This window comes from Topomyia yanbarensis, chromosome 2, assembly GCF_030247195.1.
Source record: "Topomyia yanbarensis strain Yona2022 chromosome 2, ASM3024719v1, whole genome shotgun sequence".
NCBI classification, from domain to species: domain Eukaryota; kingdom Metazoa; phylum Arthropoda; class Insecta; order Diptera; family Culicidae; genus Topomyia; species Topomyia yanbarensis.
Window position 1 is genome coordinate 461,213,839 of NC_080671.1, and position 15,480 is coordinate 461,229,318.

At 40.4% G+C, this 15,480-nt stretch overlaps 1 protein-coding gene across 5 annotated transcripts in view; it reads right to left on the reverse strand.

Annotated features, from left to right (window-relative positions):
- The window catches only part of LOC131686007 (uncharacterized), an 83,372-nt gene extending 68,164 nt beyond the window's left edge, over positions 1-15,208 (reverse strand). The window contains exon 1 of one of the 5 annotated variants that reach the window (XM_058970105.1): positions 15,074-15,208. The gene's annotated coding sequence lies outside the window, so the exon portion shown is untranslated. Of the gene's footprint in view, positions 1-14,622 lie in introns of all 5 variants that reach the window. The other 4 variants (XM_058970103.1, XM_058970101.1, XM_058970102.1 and 1 more) reach the window with 4 other exon arrangements.
- Between the last annotated feature and the right edge of the window lie 272 nt (positions 15,209-15,480).

Sequence of the window (15,480 nt, forward strand, 5' to 3'; positions counted from 1 at the left end):
TTCTTTGACCAGAGTTCCTCTTTTGTTTTTCATTTTCACATATCTCGACAATAAACGATCACTTCGGCAAGAATTGAAGTATTACAGCGATTGTTGTTCAAATTGACACTTCCCGACAGATTCTACGATACAGTAATTCTTCCAAGGTTCACTCCAAAATCTTTAAAATCACGACAGACCATCTTCACTACAGATGAAACATCTAGACCTTTTATTCAAAACGACTTCTACAATGAGTGACTCTCTTTGTTTACTTTCTCTTCTGTTAATAATTCGGTCGCTTTAACATTTATCCCTCAACTTTTTGCATAATATGCTAGTCAAAACCACCATCTTTCGATCTGTACTGTAAAATAAGTGAAAAGTTCTATAGAGACGCCGTAAAAATCGAAAGAGAAAGTAAACAAAGAGAGTCACTCATTCCCGGTCAAACCATTCGGAATTTGATTCGGAATCCTGAATGGAATTCCAAATCAAATGCAACAACCGATTCTGAAACCGATTGAGTCGGAATCGCTTGTTGCATTTGATTTGGAATCCATACTGACTCCATTCAGAAATCCGAACTGGTTTTGGAACGAGTTTAACTGGGTTGTAGATATGTCGTTTTGAATAAAAGTTACGTCATTAGACGTTTTATTGCGCACTTTCCGCCAACCTGGACTCCGCACTTTCAAAGGGCAAGTGATCAAACTGCTACTGAAAACTGCGAGCTGTCAAAACACATGTATTTCAAGTGATAGAGATGGTACTTTCATAGACAGACCAGTCGAACTAACCAGTCTATGAGAAGAATTTAATAGAAGAATAGTAAGTGCGCAGTGCGGTTAGAATCCAGTTTTTAGTGCCTCAAGCAACACTAGCATGGGTTGTGAGCATTTTGCAAGGCAAATCAAAGCATTTTGATTCAAGCGCAATACTTTAAAAGGACCTAAGAGTTTTTGCAGCGTTTTCAAAAAAAATGCGACGAGATCTGTATTTTGTTCAGCAAAACACAAATAAAACAAACGCAGAATAAAAAGTTGCGAATTTTTCAAAAAAATAATTTTTTTTATCAAAAATTAAAACTACAAAAACTCATTTTTTGAAAACTTTTATTTTTTCACAACGAAAGTCTGAAGAGAATAGAAACATATTTATTGTGGTTGCATCGCGGAGAAGTAAGTAGTAAAAATGTTTTTATTGTAAATGTTTTTAACATGTAATTTCATACTAACTGACAGACAAAAACATAATTTTATTACAGAATACGATTCTCATAGATATTTTAAATTTTGTTTTCTTTTTCGAGAGTTGTCCTACTGGAGCTGTAGAGCTGAGTGCACGGAAAGGCTGCCTATCAGAATTACTCATTACTACTTAAGTCCAATTGCAGCAGGCCATGATTCTGGTTGTGATATCGAGTGTACGGTTCAGTTGTGCGGGCGTATGGGCTCTACGATTGCGTGAGAATGAGCGTTTATTGGTGTGTACTTGAGACAGCGTGAATCGGATTGGAAGTGATGTAGGGGTCACTAAATCATTCGGGGCGTTTTGTGTTAGCGAAATATTGGGCGTAGTTGTGCGTGGATGATCGCGATTGTATGTTCGGCTTTGTGTACAATCGCGAAGGTCTAGGGCGTTTGTATGTTATTGTATTCGATTGCGTGGGCGTTTGTTTGTCGCGTAGACGTTTGCATGTCGTGTGTGCTAGCGTGTCACTTCGCATCCATAAATTCGATTTTAAAACCAGGTCTATTTACATATTCGCGTGTGTTCTTGGATGATCTGAATCTGATACTTATTTTCAGTGTATGGTTCAGATGCTAGAAAAGAGTGAGTTTTCTATCACAATCAACTCTATTATTAGTGTCATGTCACCATGGAACGTATTGTCTAATAGATATGAGCGTGATTTTTTTCTGATTGGTCCAGCTGAGGGCATGAGGCCTAGGCTGCGAGGGCCGAGAGGAAGAACTTCCGGACATAATTAATTCATGATCACGAGAACATGAGCGTATGTAGGCTCATTCTTGAGACTGCGTTTCTGACTTTATAAGTGCTAAAACATTCGCTTAGTCACCGGAATGCATGCATGCATAAGAACGGTGCTGCATCCTGTGCACTGGCTCATAATGTATCAGAGCTAAGTTCATTGAGCTAGCAAGTAGCACGAGCACCGATGAGCGAGAGCTCTTGCTAGCCCGGTGCTAGCTAGTACGCTGTTCCAAGCTATAGCAAAGTTGAAAAAATACAACACGTTAGTGTGAGTAACAATGGTTGTATCGTTTTATTGCAGAGACTTGTCGCACATTTACCAAGATATTTTTTTCGTGCTTTGTCCTATTCTTTCGTTTAATGGCTTACTCTATTGCGTTCTAGCTCATTGGGCAGGCTTACCGTGCTAGTTAATTGAGCTAAATCGTGCCAGATTACCGAGCTAGCTCTTCGAATCCTACAGCTCGAGCACAAAGGATACGTAGCACGAGCGTTGTCAGTTCTAATTGCATTTGATTCGTTCAAAGCGGCCTCTGAGCTCGTGTTAGACTCTCGTGCTGTGCTTCATGCATCCCTGCCGGAGTGTTCCTGTTAGCAAGATCGTAAGCGTAGGTATGCATAGATGATCGCGAAGGGCTCAAACGTTTGTATGTTAACGTGTTTGTCGCGTGTGCTAGCGTGTATGCAACTTCGCGTGTATAAATTCGATTTTATAACCGTGTGGCTATTCGCATATTTGCGTGTATTCTTGAATGATCGCGCGCGGACTCTGAATCTGATACTTAATTTGCAATGTATGGTTCAGATCCTAGAAGAGAGTGAGTTCTCCCATATCACTAGAGTTTCCGGTTATGCCCAAAGAGGCATCCACGTAAAATAAAATCACCCCAATAACTGAAATGGAAGTAAAAAATCACATCACGAAAACTTACAGCAGTAAATATAAACGGTTTATGATACAAACGAGCCTGCTATATAATTTGGTCCCGAAAAAGAATAAAAGTAGAAAATGTATAATCCGGATCATTTTCAGATACCTTCATAGGAGGCAAATTGAGTTGAACCAAATACTAGGGGCAGATCACTCTAGGAATACAAATTACCATCAATTTAAAAAAAATGCATTTAATTTCCAATTTTGCATCAACTTTGCACTCCCTCGTAGAAAAGTTTGTTTAACAAACGTCCTACGCTGATCCACTTTGTTCGACATTTTGTTGAAAGTAGGGCTAGTTGTTTTGTAGGGTTTTGACGTCTTACACGCAGCGCAAAATACATCAAGAATTTGTATTTTCATGGAAAGAAATTCAGTTAATTTCGCTAATTTTTAAAAATGCATCACAAGTGATCTGCCCCTAGACCAAATGTGTACATCGAGCACTATATTTTTCATTACGGAAATTAATCGAGTAAATTGCGTTTCGACTTCGATAGAACGACTTGGCGGCTGCTAGACACTGAATTTCAAAATACCACCAAGCTTGAAAGAACGGCTTAAACAACTAGTCGAGGCGGATAGCGGGACCTATAAAAGTTCATTTTTTCTTTTATATTAGAACAAATCGTAAAGTTTACTTAGTCCCAAAGCTTATAAGAAAATTCACAAAAATTGATTTTTTAGCACTCTTGTTCACTGGTTTCCTTTTGCTTTTAATTGCATTTTTGAAACCTGGGAAACTAGTTTGCAACATTATTTAGTCTGTTTCCATTTGTGGAAGATTTTTTGTTGTCCCGGGAGTACTTCCACTTCCACTGAGGTTGAAAATTCCGTACAAATTCCGGACAAATCCGTACAAGTATTTTTTCCGGACACATGACCAAAAATCCGTACTGTCCTCCCAAATTCCGTACAGTTGGTCAGCTTAGGCATGCGCATGATATTCATTTTAATTCGGAGCTCTGCCACTACGTGGTGCTAGTGCACATACATACAGTATTGTACATTAGATTGCCTAGAAAAAAAAACGAATTGTTTAAAACTCAAGTGGCCCACTCCTGAGTCGATTCTTAGTCCCACCCAAATTTCGGATAACGTATTCGTTGTTTGTGTGAGATTTTTCGACAATTTTCATGGAGAAAGATCACTAAGTTGCATTTTCATCACTAGATGGCACTGTATGCATCAGTTTATCACTGCAAGTGAAACATAAGAGAAATAATTTTATTGCCTAGAACATGGTTGAAAGCTGCAAATTTATTACACTTCCTTAAGAGAAGTTATTAGCCCTCAAAAAGGCAAGCTAGAATTGTGACTGCTCCTACGACCCAATGAAATCAAAAGCCTCTTTTTTGTCGTTGTATCAGCGAGAGAAACTAAAGCCCGAAAACACTTGCATCATTTGTATTTCAAATTACAAGTTCGTTGAAAGTAGAGAACTGCAACTAGCCGGGCCTCTGAGATCCCTTGCCTTTTTGAGGGTTAAACTTTTGATGAAATGATATCTGGGTCAGTTTGTTAAAGGGCCTAACAGCACATGGTGGCGAAACAGTTGCCGATTCCCACGATTTAGTTAGGTAATAATGGTTGGGTTCAACTGAATAATATGTTTGGAACTATGTTAGTATATGATATGACTACAAAGTTGTTGTTCCATATCTCATCGCAAAAAGGGAGTCAATATTACCTTTTAAAGGAGCAGAAAAGTTAGTGTTGGTGCTCTTTATGTGCTGAAATGTAGAACTAAAATTTTCTAGTTAAAAGATAAATCGTATCTTGTACTAAATCTATTTAGCCAAATCCAACAATTGTCCCGAAAAAAAAATGTTCTTGGAAATCGACCACTGATTTTCCCCCATATGCTGTTAGGCCCAATAAAAAACTAACTCAGACATTATTTCACTAACAGTTTAATAACTTCTCCCAGAGAAGTAAGATTTATTTGCAATTTTCGACATAGTTATGGACAATAAAAATATTTTTCTTATTGTCACTTACAGTGATAAACTGGTGCATGCAGTGCCACCTTGTGGAGGAAATGGAAGTTAGAGTGCTTTTTACACGTAATGGTCGAAATATCCCATACAACTTCGAACACGTTGGTCCGGTAGCAAAACTTATTTGATTTGGCTCAAATTTGGAGCACCCACCCCCCGTGGGACTTGGAATCGGATCAGGGATGGACCGATGGGCGTCATTTTTACCCCACCAGTTAAAAAACGATTGTTTTTTCATCATTTTAAAACTTCATGTTTAATCAACAATTTACGACAAAGTTACAAGTAGAGGAGACCGGGGCTAGTTAGCGGTGCTTTCAGTTTTCATTTTTTACCGCTTTGATTTTGGTAGATCTTGCAAAATAGAACACGTTGCATGAAAGGGCAGACTGTTGGCAACATCTCTGAACTAACTATGAAACATTTCTATAGACAAAAATATGTAACACGGAAAAGCCGCCAACTTACCCCAGCCTCGGGGTAAGTTTGCGGTATGTATGGAGCAAGTTGGCAGACTGCTAGAAAATAAGCAATCCAATGGAAATACAATTACATAAGTGGTTCATATGAAATGTGCCGATTGTATTTTTCAATATAAATGTATAGTATTCGACACTTTTCATTATATTTGTCTCAATACTCCTTCGACTTCGACGCGTACTCCATATTCAAAAGCAAATTTTCGAAATTTTAATTGTCCCCTGCATTGACGAGAGACACAATAAAAAGTTTCTCTTACTTTGGATTCCAGAAATAAAAATATATTATGACTATTTTTGCACTATAAATATTACCGCCAAATTGCCCCAACCGCATATTTTATAAAAAAGGATATAAAAAATTACTTTTGTGTATAGATAGGTGAAATATCTATACGGATACTGAAAGCTCTTTTTACGCACTATCGAAAAATATAATCTTTCGAGGAATAGATTTAAAACCACCTTAAATAGCACAAAACGTTTAAAATTATGAAAATTTACAAAGTATGCTCAAAAACACAGTATCGCCCACAGCTTCTACTAAACAAAATGTTTTGCAATAAAAACACATTGGATAATGCGTTTCACATTACTTGAGGTTCACAGTGAGAGACAGCGCTATATGTCTATTAGAAACGGAGTAAAGGGGATTCCGCCAACTTACCCCAACCGCCAACTAGCCCCGGGCTCCCCTACTATAAAAAAAGCACACACATATATACAGTAGGGCGGGACAAAAGTTAGATTCAAGCTCCAAGCAATTTTATAGGTACTCTTTGGGTCCTAGAACAACTGTGCAAATTCTTAGCTCGATCCCTGAAACTACATTTTTGCGCCCACTGTTTAAAGTTTATATGGGATTTTGTATGGGAAAATTAACTTTCATAAAATGATTCCTCCAGGAGTCGCTCATTACTTCCTAAAAATAAATTGTTATGTGGCTTTTATAGGAAACTAGCTAATACCCATCGCGCGTTGCTGCGACTTTCAACGAAGTAGTAGAAAAACACAATTTGTTCTGAAGCGCCATCTGGCGGGCAGATAATCCACGAACAATAGCACACAAAAACGCTCCATAACAAATGCCTACTATGTATAATTTTTTACGGCAATCGGTTAAGCCGTTTGGGAGTCCATAAATCATATACATACAAACATTGATTTTTATATAGATAGATAGATAGATAGATAGATTTAACAAAGAAACAAAGTCTCGATAACCACGAAACGATCTGACGCTTAAGAAAAAAGTTATTAAGCAGAAACCGATCGATGCGCTGACGATTGTGTGAAATCCGTTCCGACCGTTCTACGGGAATCGCCCAACATTGGCTCACTTCTTACCTAGACGGTTGACGCTTTCCTCATGAGTGCTTACTGAATGCTATCGCGCTTCAGATGGCCAGTGTTGTACGTTCTGGTTGCCAGCACGTCATGTCGGTGTTACCCGGTCGACATCAGCTATCAATGTGACCTGAGCTGATGCTTAACGTGCAGGGTTACATCAATACCACACAACGATTGATGAAATAGTCATTTTTTCTACCACCACTGCTGTTGGTTGTCCAATTACACGCAATTTTTTTTATTTCGATTGTAGAGGTTTTAACCTTAAGGTCATTCTTCGGGTTAGAAAAATTTCTTATGAAAAATTTCTAACTCTATGCGCGGGGTCGGGGCTCGAACCCAGGGGCGCTGCGTACAAGGCAATCGATTTACCAACTACGCTGCACCCACCCCACGCAATTTTGTTTTAATCTTCTCTTAATGTGTCTAAATCATTTATCTATACTCTTTGGCCACTTCGCAAGAGATTTGAGGCTTCTTTTGTATATAATAAGAGAAAGTTAAAAATTGTGTATATAATTCGACAGTCAGCAAAGCAGCACACTCGGATGCTGGAAGCTAACTGACTCGTTAGTCGGACGAATGCCGGATGTTATAGGATAGGATTAACGCTTCGACCGTGGAGTGAGATAGCAGGCTAACCAACGCAAGAGGTTACAGATTATTGGAAGCACTGGCATAGCTGAATGTAAACCTGTGCAACAACATTCTGTAGTCCGTCGCTGATGGATAACATAAATTGCTCACTAGTACACACATAACGACCACCAGGCGATCCACTATGCCACTGGTCGGTGGAGCTGTATTGTAAGGCAGAGGAATCCAACAAGGGCCGAAGAACTTCGTGCAGACAGCGTTGCTCCCATTCTGTCGGAAACACCAGGGCCGAAGTATCATTATCCATCACCTTAAACTACGGTTTGTTGATACCTTTGGGATTCCTAAACATTCATTATTCCACGAAAATTGCCAATTTTTGAGCATCCTCTGACAAGAAATACTGAAAAACTCATTGAAGCTATACGATCTTTCATAAACATCATTGAAAAAAGATGCTTAGCTGTCATAATCTGACGAACGTTACAGTGATATGCGCATTAAATTGCTTAGCGCGAGCATATTTGCTGTCAAATGACAGCAAATATAAATCGTGACATTTATATACAGTATGATCTATTCATCGCAAAACGTCTATTCTTTGAATATGTTTCCAGGGAATGTTGCTGCCGATGAAAAAGGATTCTTGGTTCCGTGCATTCCGATCAAAGAATAAACAACGTAGGGCCTAGCAACCAGACGAAACACCTTAATCCGTCCACGAACGGGTGCCAATAACCATGTTTTTCAGCTTTCTACTAGTTTTTCAATTTTCTACAAGTAGCTCTTTCACTCAATGGGTATACTCTAATAGTAGCGAAGTCGAGTACAATGATAAACCTAATGCACTTGGGCGCGTTGAGGGAGTTGGCATTCGTGCAGGCATTGCATTTATCGCTCATATGAGTAAATGCGCCCGGATAGTTTGCTATTCCGACAATAAAAACTCACATTTTCACACGAAAAGTTATTGGCACTCACACAACTTCTCCGGATAAATACAACGTGTTATTTCTCCGGATAAATAAAACAGCCGGAGAATGAGTGAATGAGTTTATCACGGTATCCTTTTGGCGTTCCCTGCTTTGCTGTCGTTATTCCAAAACACGATAAAACAAGTCCATCATACTTCTTTGCCGCTTTTCTTTGTAATTAAGTGTATTTTTTGAAGTTTTTATTGATTTCCACGAAATTAAAATTTTATCACCTTCTCCGGTGAGAAGGAAAAAGTCAAATAAATTTTATCCGGAAAATCATTCTCACGCTATTTGTGGAGACGGAGAATTTTGCGACTCATCTTATCTCGGAAAAGTTGGACATCGGATAAGCTACTTCTCGCATGAGTGAGAGAGAATTACAATCCCTGCATTCGTGTCATTTCTACCGACATCAATATGGTCATCGTGAAGACAACCCAATGACATACCGTGTGAGTTGAAGTCGTCTAAAACCAGCTGAGGTGCGAGTGCTACCTGAAAGGCTTCGGTGGGATGTATATGCAAGTAATCTTTGCCTTTCGTACTTGACAAGCGACATCTTCAATATTTTGTACCGAGCAAAGGTCGATTCGATTGAAAGAATTTTGGTCCCAAAAAACGTTCCTCTATAGTATTTTCTCGGTCCTGGCGAATAATGTTAAAATTGTGGAAGTTAAGATCTACGTCGGAAGTTAGCCACGTTGTGTATCATCTTCTGCAAACAGATACGATCGCTCATGGAGGGCCATTTAGTGGAAAACTCCTTCAAAAGTGTTCTCACTGGTGAAGGTTTTTAATATCCACTCAACGATATCATATCTTTCATCAGTCCAGTACTAGGTTGAATCTCGAGCTGAAATATGGGACACTTGGAGTTTTTGATGTTCCATGTGGAAATTCCTGCTAGTTTCGAAGATTTCTGAGACCAACAGCAACTTGCTTTGTTTTTATAACAGCACTTACTCGAGTTCTTTTATCTGCAGGTCCATCAAGGGACACTCTCAGACCTTTACGAGGAAGCTTGGGAGAGGAAATGTTTTTTTCTCTTTCGAAAATTTATAGGCACATTAGATTGTTCCCTCAATGGGTTGTCGCTCTTCAGTAAACAAGGGAGTGTAGAAATTAGTCGTGGTCGGTGGTATAGTTTTCTTCTTAAAAGAATGCTTGTTTTTTCCCCACACAATTTACACTCGGAATTCTCGAGAGATCATGCGGAGTCTCTCAAAAGTAGGAAAAATTTCCATGATTATTTTCACATTTTCCACACCGTGCCAACAATGAGTAGCTGTATGGCCCAATTGTTTGCAGCTCAATAGAGCAAAGTTTGGAAGAGCATATCCGGCAAAAGGCCCGAAATGACGCTGATGGAAAACAACTTGTTTTCTTATACTTCTCGATTTCTGCTGAATGAAATTGCTTGCAAAGGATTTTTGGAGGAGCCAACCCCATACTTCAGCAGCTCTTCGCAATTAAGGACTACACCATCAATCTCTACATCCCCGGCGGGAATGTAGATAAGATACTTCTTCGTACACGAACGATCGAGTGTTGTTTAGTTAGATCACGCAATATATTGATGATGTTAAATGGCTTATCTTTGGTCCCGAAGTAGACCATCCAGGGGCGGGTTCTATTAGATGGATATAATTCGTATCGAAACGGAGACTTATCGGCATTGTTTTTGCCATCGGGGAAATATTCAAATCGACTTTCATTCAGCCTAAGGGAATGTTAAGGACACCTTCCCATTAGCCAACACTATCATGCGGTCCGGATTTATTCGAACATACGCATTGTGAATTAGTATACGTGTTTTCTATGCGAAAATGCCAAAAAAAAATCTAGTAATGCAGGGATCCTCACCCTATGCTTGGCATATTGGTGGAATGAAAGTCTCAGCACCCTCCGTGAGGCCTGCCTAGAAACCAGAAGACGCGTTCAGATAGCAAGGTCTGAGGCAGTTAGAGAAGAGCCTAAGGTGATATTCCGGGCGACCAGGGCCGCTTTTAAATGTGAGTTAGTGTTGGGCAAGTCCACCGGCTGTAGGGATCTGTGCAGAGAAGTAGATGCTAACCCCTGGAACAATGCAACGTGTTGGCCAAGTTCAAGACTCCAACGACGCCATCTTAAAGATGCGCGGACAAATTGAAGACTATCGTGGTGGGTTGTTCACCGGAGTACGACCCAACCGCCTGGCTGCCTACACCGTACGTCGATGCAGATGCTGGTAATGTAGGTAACAATCGGGTCTCTAACTTGATGCGAAGAAATACCCCGGTCCGGACAGTATCCCCAATGTGGCACTGAATACCGCGATCCTGACGTTTCCGGACATGTTTAGGACAGTGCTATAGATATGCCTGGACGAAGGATCAGGATGCAACAAGAAACGTCTTCAGGCGGGTATCTTATTCTTAATTAATTTCGCCTATGGTTGTTCGTGTTGCATGCACGTACAGAATGATATCATCTGAGGAGGTATGCGTCATTGCCGCGATGATTCCCATCTGAATCACTCTGATTCAACACGTAGAATGTTACCAACGGAGGAATACACGAACTGCAAGGAAACTGGTCATAGCCGACTCGATCAGGGTTTGTTTGCAGGTTTTTGACCTTAACCTCCATAAAAAAGAAGCATTCATACACACATACATACATAACAAACAGAGATGAACAGCAGCAATTTAATTGATGCTAAAATTTTCAGTGGTGATCTTACGTGGCTTTTCTTTTGCCGATTCTCACGGTAAAGAGGGATAAGTCTGTCTTTACCAGGAGGCATGTTGGTGGACTTGAGTGATTCGTAGTTATGCTGCCTAACCTCGACCCCCATCAACAGAAGACAAAAGTTAAGCCCGTAAGGTATTAAGCCTGTTCTAATGAGCCTGCCACTTCTAGTTTTCCGATCTGTATACTTCACATCCTCGCTCTCATTTGCGTACTATGGCTCTAAATTTTCATAACTTTTTTTAGTCAATTGAATGTCGTTAAAACGTAAAAGAGAAAATGTGACTACTGTATGTGAAATATCAAAAAATAATTACTTTGAATCGCCATTGTCCGAATAATCAGCTTCAAACGCTTAACGATTCGCTCTCGAACACCTCTTGTGGAGTCCCGACGCATCATTTACTTCTAGTTTTTGAGATTTTCGTAGCATAAATATCCTCTTTTCACTCCGAAGTATGCAAGATAGCGGAAACGAGCGCCACCATTATGAAATTTTTCAATAATCATCAACTGAAATTCGAACATAATATGTCTACATCGAACAAGGAACAGAACGAAACTAAAACTGCATCAGTTCAAATACTATAATAATCATGCAACAAATAGTTATACAATTTACTTGATTGTGTGAGTTTTAAATTCGTCTTTAAGCGTATCTTTAAGCGTCCAGTCTCCCTTGGGTGCGCGACGTTTGGCATAAATACACTGAAGTTTTTTTTTATGCGGGGGATACGTACCGCATAAAAAAAATCGCATAACAAAACCGCATAACTTTGAAAATCCGCATAAAATAAAACTGCATAGTTTTGAAAATCCGCATAAAAAACACAAAAGGTGTGAAATATTTTCAATATTAAGAGCCATAGTCCTCAAGGAAGAGCAAGGATTTGAAGTAAGAAGGTTTAGAGAAAAGCGTGGAGTAGGGTCAAATGACTTATGCTGTCAGAACCGTGACTCCCCAGAATCGCAAGACTGACCTCGGCACCTAACCGACCAGCATCCAGATAACGATTTCGAGAGAAATTTAAACGTCGGGATATTTCTCCGTCGGAGTAGACTATGCCCACCGCCGGGGACTAGTTCGAATAGATCGGAAAGTAGCTCCGGCAGATGCTCGTCGGGGCGCCTGTCACCCTCCACCCAGAATCGCAGGACCGACCTCGGCATCTGCCCGGGTAGTATCGGTTTCGGAAGATCTTCCACTGCCGGGGAACTCTTCGTCGGAGTAGGAAAGATCCACCGTCGGGGACTATTCCGAGTAGTCCGTAGCGAATCGCCGGCTTGAATCAGCGGGGCGCCAGTGAACCGGACGCAATCCTCCACCCAGAATCGCTGGACTGACCTCGGCATTCTGCCGGACTGCATCTAAGGAAGAATAACGTGTCCGTCAACGGTTGCAGGAGACATTCTTTAGCCGGGGAACTCTCCGCAGAGGTAGGCTAGCTCCACCATTGGGAACTACGCCGAGTAGCACCGAACGCGACAGACCCTGGTCGTTGGGGCCCCATTGAACCGGAAGCCACCCTCCATCCGGAATCGCCAGATCGACTACGGCATCCAACTGGTCAACGTAGAGAGGAAGGCATGTAGAATATCATGCCGTGCAGGACTGATATGGCGGTTACGAGACAAGCGAAATCTAGCACGACCAGCTAGACCTGGAATCATGTGAAGTGCGTTAGCACGCCTCCCCCAAAGTAGTCATGTCAAATGGAATCCGGGGGATCAGGCAAATGTCGGACTTCTTGGTGGAGTTTAGAGGAATAGGGTTCATCTTCTCTATTCAGAGTCCCTCACTCTGGCACTCGATGGACGAAATCGGTAGTATGGTCTAACTACTGAACGTGTGCCGGGTCGGCGTAAAAGCTTTATCACCAAGTAAAAAAAAATTCACGCTCAGAGACTTTTTTCCGATCTCGCCGAACTGAGTCGAATGGTATAAGAGATTCGGCTCTGTGGGCCTCGGTTAAAAAGTCGAAATTCCGACCGATTGCATAAGTTTTATTATGAGAAAGGTAAAAAGATATTCAGTCATTTTCAGTTTTTATTTTCACTGCATAAAGAATGCTTCTCATATCCTTAACCCAAAGACTAGTAATTTATAACCTAAAATAAAAATATGAACATTTTTTGTCTTTTGTTTAAGCATGTGCATTCACGAGGATCTATCTTTCGATAAAAGTTGCTTCAGGTGATGCCCTAGAAATTAGAAGGAAGCTGCATAAAAAGAATCGCATAACTTTGAAAATTCGCATAAAAACCGCATAACTTTGAAAATCCGCACAAAAAACCGCATAAAAAACCGCATAAAAAGACTTCAGTGTACGATAACCTTAAGTACGTTAGGCATAATGTGTGTTACACATAATGGGCGTAATGATTGGCATAATGTACGTGAAGCATAATGGACGATAGCCATAACTCAAAAAAAGGTAATCTTTCTTACGCTAACAAGACTTTCTTACGCTAACGCTCGTTTTTTCTGGCTAGAAAAAATACTCTACTACCTTCATATAACTTTAACAAGAGACTGCAAAATGAAAAACACCATGCGAAATATTTATCCATTACAAGTATTTTGTTTTCTATTTTTTCCGTGGATGAGCGTGACGCTTTCTTCGTTTAAGCGAACAGTTTTGGCTCAAGCACATTTGCAGCCTTAGTTTATATGCGTAATCTAAGTTAATGTGCGTTATTCATACCTTAATACATAGTGGTAAAGGATTTGAAAGGTTTTCAAGAAATCATTTATAGAGAATCAGTGTGTTCTAACATGAGAAAAAAAAATTCCCAAATCTCAAGTTTTTAGTTCGATTTGATTCCATCATACGACAGATTTTACTACCACAATCAACAGTAAAATAGTTTCAACGGCCCATGATAATAAAACACGGCTGATGCCGTAAATCACAACTCGCAGTGTCCATTGTTCAACGCCGGTTCACTGGGTCAGTTCGCGAACCCTCCGTCAATCACAGTACACCGCATCCTCTTTCGAACCACCACCAAAGTACCCATCGCAGTAGTCCAATTTTCACTACCATCAGAGTCCAGCCAACCGTATCGATGATCGTCCGCTTAGTGAGAGAGTGCATTGCATTCAGCGGCACAGGTTTAACACACGGAAAAAACGAAAGTGTAATTCAGTTCAAATTTCCATTCTGTTCGTCCTATCCACTTCGTTCCGTTCATCAGTAGCACTAGTAGGCACCCAGTTGCAATGGAAATCGAAAACTATCGGAGGGCATTTTCCCCGCATGCACTATCTACGCTCGTTTTCGTCTTCAGAGTTATCATTTCTCTCCACTTTACACTACATTTCGAATTCCGTCACTTTGGCCGGCAGACGTTCCATTGCAACTAAAGATGCAATTAATTACCGATATCTATTGCTTTTGATAATGAACAAAACACACACGCACACACACACATGCATGAACCAAACAGTAGCCTTTCTTTGTACCAATTTCAGCTCATTTGCTGCCGACAGATGCATTAAGGGAAAATATTTTAGTGGCACTTTGTAGACTGGTGATGAAGAAAAGAAAAACTGCACTTATTAGAGCATAAACTACCAGCAGGAGAAATTTTTTTGTGGAAAACTGCTACATTGGTTAAATGTTTTCACGATTTGCACGTGCGGAGATGGAGGAGTCCTAGCTCGACTTTAACCAATGTAGTTATGCCTCGAAGGTACGCACTTTGCCAGTGATTTTCTTCTCAAAACAACTCAGAAAAGCCAAACTCTTTCGTGTTACGTCAAAACGGCCACAATCAAAACGTTCAATAAAGCTGGATTATTTTTTGTTCAGAAAAATACCACTATTGATGTTTGTTTTTGTTTATTATCTTTAGGCAAACAATCGCTTCACGCTTATCAAACCATTCTTTTCATTTTTTTAATTTGGCAAACCGAGAACAAGAACTAATCCGTACAATTTCAACTTTGCACAAATTCGTTTTACACTAAACACATAAACACACACGCACATACACGAGGAAACGCTAAACGCGACTTAATCTCACTCGAGTTATAACGCTTTTTTGGATAAGATGTACGTAGTAATACACGGAACACGCACTAAGCAGGCGGTGTAGTTTGGGTAAGTCCTCGCGAGCACTGGTTGCTAGTGTCTGTCCTGAGCGGTCCACCGATATGCACTGATGTCGGTCGAAGAAAAACTGATCGTCAGCTGGAGAAAAATTAAAACTCGAAACAGCTCCAACTGCACTGGCCTGGTGGCGGGGTGGGTGCGACACTCTAAACTACTTCGATCCAACCTCTCGCGCGTTTTGCGTTCGCAGCCCAGACACGGCGGCGTGAGCGAAAATTAATAACGTAATAATGACGGATATAAATAAACAACTGACAACAACAAAAAACTCTGCAAACTTTTTGAAACAGAGAGAAAGAGAGTAAGTAGCGTATGGAG